Source organism: Thunnus albacares, chromosome 23, assembly GCF_914725855.1.
Source record: "Thunnus albacares chromosome 23, fThuAlb1.1, whole genome shotgun sequence".
Classification (NCBI taxonomy): domain Eukaryota; kingdom Metazoa; phylum Chordata; class Actinopteri; order Scombriformes; family Scombridae; genus Thunnus; species Thunnus albacares.
This window is the reverse complement of record NC_058128.1, coordinates 5,732,642-5,745,350: the sequence shown is the minus strand read 5'-3', so window position 1 is coordinate 5,745,350 and position 12,709 is coordinate 5,732,642. Positions and strand designations below refer to the sequence as shown.

Below are 12,709 nucleotides of genomic sequence, written 5' to 3'. Positions count from 1 at the left end.
CTCTTCTTTTTTTTTTTTTTTTTTTTTGGATGTGCTATAGGTCTCGGGCAATTGGTTTGTGTTGACGCGCGCACGTACACATTCATATACACACACAAACACACACACACACACAAACACACACACACACTTGATCACCTGAAAGACTTTCTTCCTGCCCACAGATTATATGCATTGTGAAAAAAGTTCCTGTATTTGTTATTTGTATGTATAAATCAGAGTACCAAAAATACGAAAGAAACAAAGATGTAGAATTATTTCTTTATGTTATGCAGACTGAATGGTTGTAAAAATTTAATAATAATCACTAGTGTAAAATATGACTGCTTTTTTGTTTCGTAATTTTTTTTTCCCCCCTCTTTGAAAATAATAAACTAGTTTAATCTCTGTTGACATGTTAGCGCTGTGGTCGAAAGCTGTCTCTTTTCTGCGCCGTGTGATCTTTGACACGTTGCAACACACCCCACCCCACCCGCCCACCACCACAACCACAACAAGTGCCATCCCGCCATTTTTCTCTTTTACCCAGCATTCACAGAGACGGTCAGTCGAGCGTAAAAACAGGAAGAGCAGAAATAAACAGTGGCGACGGAGGAACAAATCAAATGGCAGGGTCAGACAGGCTACGGGGGCACACGAGGCACCGTAGGAGCTTTTGTCTCATCCTACTGATACATAAATACACACCGGCTGACATGCAACGCTCTACACACACACACACACACACACCAAACATCTATCATTCACTTAGCGAGGAAGAGTCATCAGGAAACAGCATTATTTCAGGCATTTCCCTCTGATTTGAGATCACTTATGGAGCCACTTGTGCATTTTTTAATCAACCGAATGATGAAAAACATGACGCGATACCTACTTTAAGCTAATTAGGGCCTAAAATATATTTCTCTTCAGCATAAGCTGGCTACCTGTGTTGAGGTTAAGCTCATTCCTGAATCATACGGTCACATCTTTGCACATTTGAGCTTAAAAAACGAACAAAAAAAAAAGCTCCTTCTGAACCCGTTGCAGGCAGATTAAACAGTCTAGCTGAACAGTTTCCTGCACAGCGTATGTCGGCTATATGTATCACCTCTAGAGCTGTGATTGTAGCGTTTGGCTGGGAACATAAAGGGGAACTAAGGGTTTGGTTTCGACTACTGAATTAACCACACAGCGGATGGTACTTCCTCCTTGTTTGAATGAAATGACATCTTTTTTTTAAAAAAAAAAAAAGGCTATCCGGAAGTTATCCTCTCCGCTCAGGATTCCCACAGAAGAATTTCCCGATGCCCTCAGAACAAATACCTCCAGGTTCAACAGCTACAAACAGTCGAGTCCCGATGACCACATATCACAACACGCTACTAGTCTGGGAGGGGAACAAAGAAAAACACTTGTCTGAGCTTTGTTTTTACAGATAATACACAAATAGTATTATTAGGAATTTTCTTGTGGAGCTGAAAACTATCTGACAGGCGCAGCAGTGAGTGACAGCTGCTGTTTTAGATGGGAAGGTATGGAAACTTAAGATATATCTCACAATGTATATCATAAAACCTAAGATATATTACGCCTAAATTCAATTTTTAGCCTTATGATGCTGTGCAACTAACCTTCCCTCTGCACGTCACAATGCACAAACAACCATATGCATTCGAGTTGTCTCAGTTTAGGTTTCTTGCATGATTTCTTGCTTTTCTATGTGTGCATGCAGGTCAGTTTGAGACCTGTTCAGACTGGTGCGACACCTTTTATGCAGGTGAAGTGTAATTCAAAGTGTTTTACATGTAAAACACAAATAGAAATACAGATATAAGGTTTAAGTGGGAATAAAAAGGTAAAAAAAAAAAAAAAAAAAGTATTTGCCACATTTATTAAATAATTGCAACAAGGAAAACATCACAAGTGACTCCTCTACACATCATCAGTCTCGTTAAGCCCGTCTTACGCAACACACATTATTTGCTCTGGTAGCTTACTGCTGAGATGTTGTCTGCGGCCTGTAAATGCTACGCAACCCGAAATCACACACGGAGTATCGCAAACCACATTTCTAATATCGGAATATATTTGCACAAGTGGAATGCCAAATCCGGCGGCTGCAGACCTCTCATGCCTCCCTTGCAGAAAAGGCCATACAGAAGTCAGGTATTTGGCATCATTTGTTTCTGAGCCGCTGTGACCAATCGGGAGATTTGCTCCTGTGTTTTAATAGTGAGGTCAAGGGGGCATGTGGAATGAGAATGGGAATAGTGTGTGTGTGTACAGAGGGATTGAGGAGAGCTTTGCCCCCGTGATGGGACCCCATGGCCTCTGGCTGACCTTTTTTCCCCCCCTCTGGTGTTCGGCTGTGGACGTCTGCCAAGGGTGACTGGATTTGCACCGACCGGCTCAGGTGAGGATGAATATGGGACTAACGAACTCTCTCTCTCTGTGATCTCTTCTCCTCTTTCCTCCCTCATTGTCGCCGTCGTCGTCATCACAAACCACTTATTTCTGTCTCTCTCTTTTTCTCCGTCTGTCTGTCTGTCTCTCTTCCTGCGTCTGCCTCTCGTCTTTCAGGTGAGGATGATGACAGATTTGTGGCTGTAATCGGCTCTCAGGAATAGTCTATCTTCATCCAGGCAGCCCCGCTGTCACCGTCGGCAGAGGTCAGGTCAAATTTTGGGGGGTGGGGGGTCACGATATTGGAGGAATTTGGTGACTTTGCATGGGATGAATGGTGATTTCTGCTTGTGCTACTGCTACTAAGTTATCATCCGTACCAGAATAAGATCTATTTTTGAGTCTGAAACCTTTTCTAAATGTGATAACACTTTTTTTTAAAAGGGAGAATTCTACTTTTTTTTTTACAAGTGCTTGGGAGGAAGAAATCACCTCCAATTGTTTTAGACTCATCACCAGGACAAAAAAAGATGTGCGGGGGTTTTTTTCACACAAAATTATGTTTTTAAATAAACACTTTGTCACTTTAAACTAATTAAAAAACGAGTTTGACTTCTCGCAATACCGTAACTTTCGAGCAATGTGATGGAAATATGTTAATAACTGCATCTTAGAAATTCTCCATTTGTCATTTCCGAGAAAAATCTATGCCAACCCTCAAAACCACCAAAATTTTCATAATAATTTCTAACCGTGGTGAAAATAATCAACCTACACCACAGGAAGTACAAAGCTATTTGCACAGGATATGTCAGTCGTTTCCTCTCACATTTCTTTACATTACAAATGGTTTCTGTCAAACATTTCATCTCTTGGTTTAGGTATGTTACTGGTTTCATTTTTACATAGACATACAGAGATTTGAATTAGTAATACTGGTTTAAAAGGACGGACCGATGTGTGTGGTGTGGTCACATGTGGGGGAGCATGTTGTCTGTTGTGGGTTATTGAAATTCTCCCCTCTGCCAACACCATACCTGTACCATTATGTTCAAAAATGCCACTTTCTATGTCAGCTACAGTATTCAGTCTGTTTGATTTTGGGGCCTTGAACTCACTAGAAGACTTAAAAAGATGACGTAGCAGGGATTACAGTTTAATAAAGACATAAATAAATTGATAAAAGCAAACTGTTTTATCAGAAAAAAAAACATCATTTGTCACAATTTCAGCCTGACTTTGAGTAGGTGTATGGGTCGTCTTTACCATGTGCACCAGAAGAGTATTACTCACAGCTCTGTCAGCGGAAATCTTCACGAGTTATGACGTGTGTTCATCGATCGGCTCAACTGACTCTTGAAGCCCTGGTCGTTCTGGTCGCTGCCCTGCAAACTCACTCACGTTGCTCCTTTATCTATTTTAATACACTTAGTCAGTGTGTGTCTTCCAAAGATAGAGATCAAAGACCAGGACAGTTTTGGTTTGCGTGTTTAAGTAATAGCTTGACATTTTCAGATATTACATTCTCAATTTTTGAGAGTTACGTGACGACTGATATCACTCTCGGATCTGCCTGTTGAATATCAAGTTACAGCCAGAAACCGAGAGTACTAGTCCCTCTAAAGTTCGCTAATTAACATGTTGTATCTTTGTTTAATCTGTGCAAAAAAACTGAAGAATTTTGTTGCGGTTTTCACAAGTTTATGAGCAAGATTATGTCTTGGCGAGACAAGGTTACTAGGCATCTGGCAGACAATCCAGGAAGTCACTGCAAAGAAATGAAAAACCATCACTTGTCACTTTTACTTTTTAGTTACTGTACGAATGAAACCAACAAGATATGATGTGTTAATTAGTGAGCTTTAGAGGTGCTGGTAGCTGGATTATTTTTTACTCTTGGACAGAGAAAGGCTAGCTGTTTTCCTTTGTTTCTAGTGTTTATGCTAAGCTAAGCTAAGCTAGCTGCTAGCTCCAAGCTTAGATCTTAACCATATGAGGTTACTGTAACAGTTTCTTTATATCATAGGAATGTTTTTGTGACACATTACAAGATAAACTTATTACTTTTGATTACACCAGACAACCTTTAAGCAATTTAATTTAATTAACTTAATTTAAGGGTGCGTTTTGTGATATCTTTAATCTGCTACGATATTGCTTTGATACCCAAACAAGATATAATACTCGGTATATGTCATTCTCCCAAAAAAATATTATGGGATTACTTAAGTCGTGTTTTGAAAGTAAACGGCTGTTGCTGTTCTTATCCTTCTCCTTTGTTTCGAAAGACCTCGAGCCTGAAACATGAGGGATGAGCCGCGGTGGCATTGTGGGAGTTCTCTCACTTGTTCGAGACCCCCTCACCACTTTCAAAAGAGCAGCCTCGCGTTGCATTGTCTCCTTAACAATCGTAAATTTGAACCATAATCTCCCGTCACAACATAGCAGATAAAAGATAATTATCTCTTTTACTGAGGTGCCCTGGGGCTTCTTGGACGGCCTAGCAGACAACATGCCTAAACCCTCATCCCACACACACACACACACACACACACTCTCGCTCTCTCACACACTTGCAACAGGCTTGGGAGCTCACTGCTGCTATGTTGAGAGATTCGTCAACAGATGAGTTGAAATGCTCGGGGTGTTTATGTGAATGTGCGCACACGACAAACACCATCTAAGCCTTTTTCTGCTCTGAATTAACTGATTTCTGTCTGATTTATGCAACAAGATTTTTTTAAAAAACACCAGATTTTTTTTTTTTTTTTTTTTTTTACCAAGTTTAGATTTACAAGTAGGCGGATGGGGATTACCAGAGGTGGCACCGTGTTCAAAGTTCAAAGGTTCATTTAGGGAGCAGCTTCGAGGTACAAACCTCAGTCTGTGACAGGAAGTGTCAGAGGGAATGAAAGACGACCCAAGAGGGCCGGGAAGAACACGAGGTGACGTGTTTTTAAGGAAAAGTTGAAGCACGGCATGAAGGATTTGGGTTAAACAGAGGTGGATGGAGCAATATTAATATTTTAGGGGTGATGGAAGGTTGAATGAGTGAAATATGTTGTTACCAGTGGGGGAAAGAGTACGAAAATATATGAAATCATGCAGTTATGTTGCTGAAAGTTAAAGTAGAGAGTAAGTAGAGGTGAAATCACCAGTGCTAAAACCTGCTTGGGTGAAAGCAGATGAGAAGTTAACTAGAATTTAAGAGTAAACATTTTAGTGTGACATGATTGACAGAAAGGATATGAATATAAGTGAGTTCAAACTAATTTCTTATCTAAACAGTTGCAGAAATAGTAAAAAACATGATTCTGATGATTCTGAATTGCAGAGAAACCTACAAAAAGTTTAAATTGTAACGCAACACTTCAGTTGAAATATGTTGTATTTGCTCTATTTTATGGGTCACTTAGTTTATAACAATTATTTCCTAAAAAGTGAGAAAATGTCCTGGTTCTTGATTTTCTGTTAAAAAGGACACCGTCACAGGTTTTAAGGATATGTGCTGGACTATTTCTCTGAAAAAGGTGATTTCTGCTGGTTGCCTAGCAACTTCACGGCGACGACAAAACTGCGTTCGGACAGGACCGGGCTAGCCGTTTTCATCTCAGCTAAGCTAACCAGCTGCTGTTGCTAGCTTCTTCTAATCTTCTCGTCTAAATCTCAGCCAGAAAGCTAGTAAGTTCATTTTCCAACACGTCGAACTATTCGTGGAAACTTCTAAGAGATAACTGCTTATCAGCTCCTTTTAAGGAGGATGTAAGGAAACAAAATATAAAGTGTGACCTAAAGTGAAAGTGTAGTCTTGTGTGGTCTTTCTCTAGACATTCTAGGTTATGAAACCTGCATCTTTCTGAGCTGAAAAACTGTAAAAAGAATAAAGGATGAAGTTAATTGTGGATGTCTTGTTGTGAAGAAAGACAGAAATACAATAAAGTCAGTATTTTGTTGAAATATTTCAATCTTTGGGAACTTCTTTTTCTCTGTTGTGCACTAGATCCCCCCCTGTTAAGCACCTCTGGAGTGTATTTCCATGTATCCTGCTGTACCTCATGGCTCTCAAGGCATGTTTTACAGCCTTGTCCCCTGGTTGGCCCTGTGTAACGGATAGCTGTCTCTCCCAGCCCTGAGGCCAAACTGAACCTCACCTGTCAAAACCTCCGTGGCAGCAGCAAAATTTGCATGGCGCAGCATCCACAAACTGTCACTGGGGTTTACACAACACCGTACGAAGCCTTCACTGCTCTTCACAGGGGTGCGAACACACGCTAAAAATCACCTGAGCCGGCGCAGAAAACGACTGACTGGCAACTCTTAGCTGCATCACAAATCCAAAAGAAAAGTCGACCAGACAGGTGTTTTGTATTCGGTGCATTTGGCTGCGGTGCCAAGGGGACGTGGCATTAGCTGGGCTGTGTGTTTATATCTGGGTCCAAGTCATACGTTAATCACCAAACTGGGTAAGAAGTTGATATCTTAGGACAGATGTTGCAGGTTTACTATTAGTCTATTCTAATTTCATAGGTGTTTTTCCTGGTTTCCTCTGTGATTACACACACCAAAATAAAATTATATTTTCACTCAAGTACAATAAAGCTCAGATGAAGGCTTAAGCTTGCCATCTATGCCAATAAATTACAAGAAACATCTGCCGTGTCAAACTATTTAACACAGGAAGTCACATTTAAAGATGCAGAATGTCACATCTCACCACACACCAGATCTCTAGAAGCAGTTCTGTATTAGACATTAGATGTGTTTCCATCAAGCTTCTTCAAGTTTCCTCATCAAGCTTCCAACATCTGCGACATATACAGTACTGGTTTCCTCTTCAATGGAATGTGAAGGTGTGTCCAAACTTTTGACTGGTACTGTATATAAACACACTGGGATCACATGACCAATAATATACACACACAAGTTTAAAAAATCAAGTAGGGAATTCTTGTAATGTTGGGTGTGAAATGTGTTGATTGAGATTTGGTATGCAGTCCGATTTCAACATTAACAGTTATCAGAAATGAGATTAGATGAAAATGGCATTACGCCATAAAAAAAAAAGATTTTTCTCTCTTTTTTTGCCAATGAATTGATGAAATATAGTCAAGAAGTCCAGTTTGAGTAATACATCTATGAATTTTGAAGGATTCGGTTGATAACACTGCAATAAAAAACAGCACAACATGTTTTTTTTTATCCTCGCTCTCAATGATTGCAAGTTAACATTACAAGCACAAAGTTCACGTTACAATCGACCTGGAATATGATGCTTTGATGGATGATACTGCGTTGTATTATGGTAACATTTGGGCCAGGTGGTGATACTTTCTTTAGCCAGAGGCTCTGAGGTTAGGAGTCAAGGATTTAGTGAAAATAAACAAAACTGACTTAACCTAACCCCTGCTGTGCCAACACATCGGTCTCATTGAAGTGAATGAGGAGGCTGTGCACTCCTTGACGCAGTGCTAATGTCTGTCTGATCCCAGGCTTTTTTTTTGTAACAGTGCTGCACCTAATGGAAGAAATCCTAATGTTATGCAGGAGTGACTAAACTCTTCATACCATTCTTCTTCTAAAAAGATGTTGAATATTGGCAGAAATTATTGCTTATTGGCAGCTTTATCTGGAAATTCCAGTTTCAAAAAGTGGCCTTCAACCCCCATGTATCAGTTCAACTGTAACTGCAGCCAGTGAGTGCATGTGTGATCATGCGTGTGCCGACAACAGTTAGAGTAGCTACCTAACTAACAAAGGGACTGCTGTGTCGGTCGGCTGTCCAGAGCCCCGGGGCTGTTTACACATGCCATTGTCTCCCGTGGGCCAATCAGACAAGCCTTATTAGATAAATAAGCCTGCTGCGGCCAATCGCTGGCAAGAAAATCAGGATCTGGGCCGGTTATCTGCAGCACCCCAGGAAGTGGGAGAAATGATGAGGGAAGTGACAAAACACATAAGTGCAACCTTCCATCTCCTCCACTCCCGACTATCTACCTCACATCTCATTAGAGGTTTAATTCATGCGGTCGTATCTGCTCCGACCGGAGGGTTGATGTCTCTCTGCTTGCTCATCGTCTGTGGCCGATGGATTTCATAGCGAGGCTTTAAGCATCCCTCGTAATAAATTTAAGTGTTTAACCTGTTTAAGTGTGAACATCTCTCCCGAATTTGTCCGGATTTTGCAGCAGCAATGACCAACATAGAGAAATGTTTAGTTGGAGTGTTTTTATTTCAGTGTGAGATGCTCGAGGTGCCAAGTGCATTTGCATAAAGCTCTTTCATGTGTTGTGGGAATTTCCAACAGGTGGGTTTTCCAAGTTGGCTGATAACCATCACTGCTTTTACACGCTATTTTGTCAGAAAACTAAACCCATAAGACAATGGAAAAACAAATGGTTGTCCTGGGACTTAACAAGCAAATTCGATTTTAGCCGGACCACAAACATGTAATAACGGCGTGTGTGTGTGTGTAATCCCTCACTGTGACAAGCCAAAAACTTGATTTTTGTGCTTTATTGTGGCGACTAAAGATTATCAGTGTATTATTACTTGAAAATATTCTGTCAAATCTAATTATGGTGCTTGTGAGAAATTTCCAGCTAGGTTTTCAATGTGGGAAAAAGAACCGACGAAGAAGCAATGTCCATGACCGTCGCCGTGGTTAAAGTCTTACCAGAGTTTGAGTGGTGTGTTCACACATGAGAAAAGAAGAAAAGATACACTTAATAACGTCTGAAAGCATACAAAAATCTTCAAGGTTTGACCAAACATTCCTGTCACAATGTCTCAACCACATCTTCAACTGTCATGGAAGCCATCTGGTTGAAAGTTTCAGAAATGACAAGTAAGTGGACCTTGTGATTACAAGTTTTTCGGTCAAATATACAAATTTTTATTGTGCTGTTGATGGACAATATGTCCCACAAAGCAATGCACAAAAGGAAAGTGAAAAGCTGCGCACAGCTGGACAAAATTACAAAGAAAAACAGTGGAAAGTGATGAGACAGCTCCAGAAAAATCTTCAATATCGGAAAGAATAATTAAAGTATTAAATATTTGGAAACACATTTTGCTTTCCCCTGGTTAAGTTCAATTTACAGTAGCATTCCACTGCAGTTTAACTGACGCCCAGTTGAATATGTCTTTTATTACAAAAGTGAGGTAAAACGAAGATTATATCCTATAAACTCTTTAATGTTAATATGTTCTATGGCAATGAGACACAGCCAAACATAGCGACATGGTATACACCCTAGACCGCATGTGTCATTTTAATTTAGTTAATTTTTGACCACCAGTTTTGTCTGCCAGTTAGTGCTTGCAACAGAGTTATGTTCATCGGATGATGTAATCCTGAGAGGCAACGCCAAGCAGTGAAAAAGCTTGGTGGACTTGCAGCTGCAGATCACCACACTGATGCAATCCGAGCCTCTTGCACAGTTTGTAATCAGCCACAATATTGAGATGATCGACCATGTATATCTCATCTGCTTTATATGAACTGATTCACCCTTCCTGACCCAAACCGTCCCCCCCCCACCCAAACCCCTGCCACTGTCCCATGTTCCCCCGGTCCTTCTAGCCCCCACTCTGCTCCCACAGCCACCCCACCTCCCTCTGGGAGCCCTGGGAGTGTTTGTACTGGAGGCAGCCAGCGGAGACGGCTGGTGTTTTCATAGCAAAATCTCTTTCCTGAGGTAATGCTGGCCTGGGTTGACCGCCGCGGCACGTACAGACCAGCAGCGGCTCTGGCAAGAGGTCATGGATGGTCTGTGATCACATCACCGTGGAGTTCCACAGTTTAATGTTTAGCAGCCGATATTTGCCCGACGACATGACTTCATAAGCAAGCACAGTTCACATGCGTTTCTCTGTCTGGGAGATGTAACCGCCTGACAATGTGAACCGCATCAACATGTCAGGAAAAATTTAAAAAACGTTATATAAAAAGGCAAATGAATATTATAGTAATTACATTAAAAAACCATTACAGTCAGGCAAAAGTTGTGTCAAATATCTCCAGCTCATTATTTTTTCCTCCTAGTCCCATTTCATTTTGGAAGATGAAAAAAAAAGATTAATTATGTTTCTATTGACAATTCCAAAATATATGACCCATCTGCCAACGTAAAAAAAAAAAAAAAAGATCTTGACAAAATAATTTATGGATAAATAGTTGAACAGATTGTTTGCCCTCCCAGTGTGTATTGTTGCCTGAAGCAGCTTCAGATATTTCAGTCAGTACCTGTCAGTCCTACTTTCAGCTCTGGCAGGCTTAACAAGTCATGTTAGTACGTGAGCTTATAGTTTAAAAAAAAAAAAAAAAAAAAAAGATCACTGCACCCGGGAGCAAATGCAAATGATGTAAGAGGACCAAAAGATATTTCTGAACTCTTAGGTCCATTGTACAAAAACAAGCTTTCAGTCTCAGCTTTCAGATGTTTCCTATAATGGGAACAAACATGCATGTATACAGGTAATGCAGTTCAAGATATTTGTAGTTTCCAAGATCCAAATACTTCAGAAATACGACATATCGCAAGAAGTGAACATAAACCAAAACAAAAGCACTGGTTTGATGAGGCTACCCCTAAAATAAATACATATAAGGAATAGAAGAAATCAAAAGCAAGGGTGACTAGCAGTGATATAGCGCAATATGCTCCGTCTATAGCATGATGCACATGTTAAACACAATATTTAGCCTAGTTTATGTATCCAAAAGAGTTCTCATTGACAGTCTAAAGAGTCTTGAGGATCAAGAGCCCTGCACCAAGTTACTGAGATCCTAAAAACAGTTCCTCAAAAAAAAAAAAAAAAGATACTGTGATTCATAATTGCTGTGAGCTGCTGAGGCATGCTCGCTAGAGAAAACCATCATTTCAGGATTGTGTTTGAAATGACACAAAGTGAAACTTAAGAGCGCAAAAAAAAAAAAAGAAATCGGCCGTCATAATATAAACGATTGAACCGAGAACACGCCCTAAGAAATGTCCCGTGACCTTTAATGTGTTTGAGACCTGCAGGTATTGGATAGACTTCCATGTAGCATTAAATTGGTTATTTGAAGGTCAAAAGATATCCTGAGATCTGGGTTAAAGCACAATTTATACTTGAAATTGCGCTTTTTAGTCATGTGAAGCAGCTTCCAAACACATGCTGAATTGGCGTCATTTAAATACTCTTGAAACATCTCTTATATGACATCTTAAAGTGACATTTCAAACAAATCCAGCCCAGTTTTAACCCACACGCCTTGACGTGTTGCGTCCTGCGAATCAGCGAATTACAGCGTTGCCGTGATGTCATCTTAATCTGCTTTTATTCATCTAGCACAGGGATGGATGAGTCACTAGCTACTGTTCATACAACCTACCTGAAATAACAAAAAGCGACCCAAGCCGCTGCAGACTTTACATTTCGAAATTTCATTAGACATGCATTGTTTGAAGCTCAGGCTCCATGTTATTACAGTCTGAAGAGCCCGGGACAGTAGAAAGAAGTTTGGGGAAGGATGTATTAGGCAGGAGGAGGAGGAGGAGTCCGCGTTCTCTGTGGCCTCTAATTTACTTAAGTGCAGTCTAAACGGCAAGGAAGAGATAAGAATGCCGCTAATAGACCTTGACCTCTAGTGACAGTCACACAAAGCAGGCAGACAAAGAAACCACCATAACATCTTTTGACGATCTACTGCCTCGAATGTATCTCCTCTACATCGAACAAACCTATAAAAATTAGCTTTTCTTTGACCCGCTAAAGACATTCTTTAGAGTCGTAAGTAATTTTGATTTGTGGGTTACCTGAGGCCGTGTGGCTCTAATGTCTTTGACGATTCACCTGAGCTACAGCGGCGGTGTTTATTGAGTTTAGAGAAATTCTTCCATCAGGGCCTTACTCACGATAATATAAGGGTGGGTGTAGTTTATACTGTAATAGACAGATAAACAGTTCATCTCACTACTGCTCTAGGGAAGGCTCTGGAGCGCTGCACTTAATGGTGCCTGCGCAAGCAATTTCTAAGCTGCAGAATAAGCAAAGTAAAAGACACACACACACACACCTACACACACACACACACAGAAATATGCTTAACCTCAGTGAGGGAAGCCAATCTGTCAAAAAAAAAAAAAAAAAAAAAAAAAAAAAAAAAGCACTGCAGAGCAGCAGCGCAGTGTGGAGTTGCGTAAGAGAAGAGCAGATGAAAAGCGGGAATGCGTCGTTGTCAACACCCGAACCAAACGAGACAGAGTTTGTTTATCTGAACGCCTCCCGATCACCAGCCGTGAACCAGGAAGCAGCAGGTGCCTCGCTCCAACGGCAGGCC

At 40.7% G+C, this 12,709-nt stretch overlaps 1 long non-coding RNA gene across 2 annotated transcripts in view; it reads right to left on the bottom strand.

Moving 5' to 3' along the window:
- Window positions 1–12,709, bottom strand: part of LOC122975027 — a 245,861-nt gene that overhangs the window by 29,869 nt on the left and 203,283 nt on the right. The gene's annotated exons all lie outside the window — the stretch shown is intronic.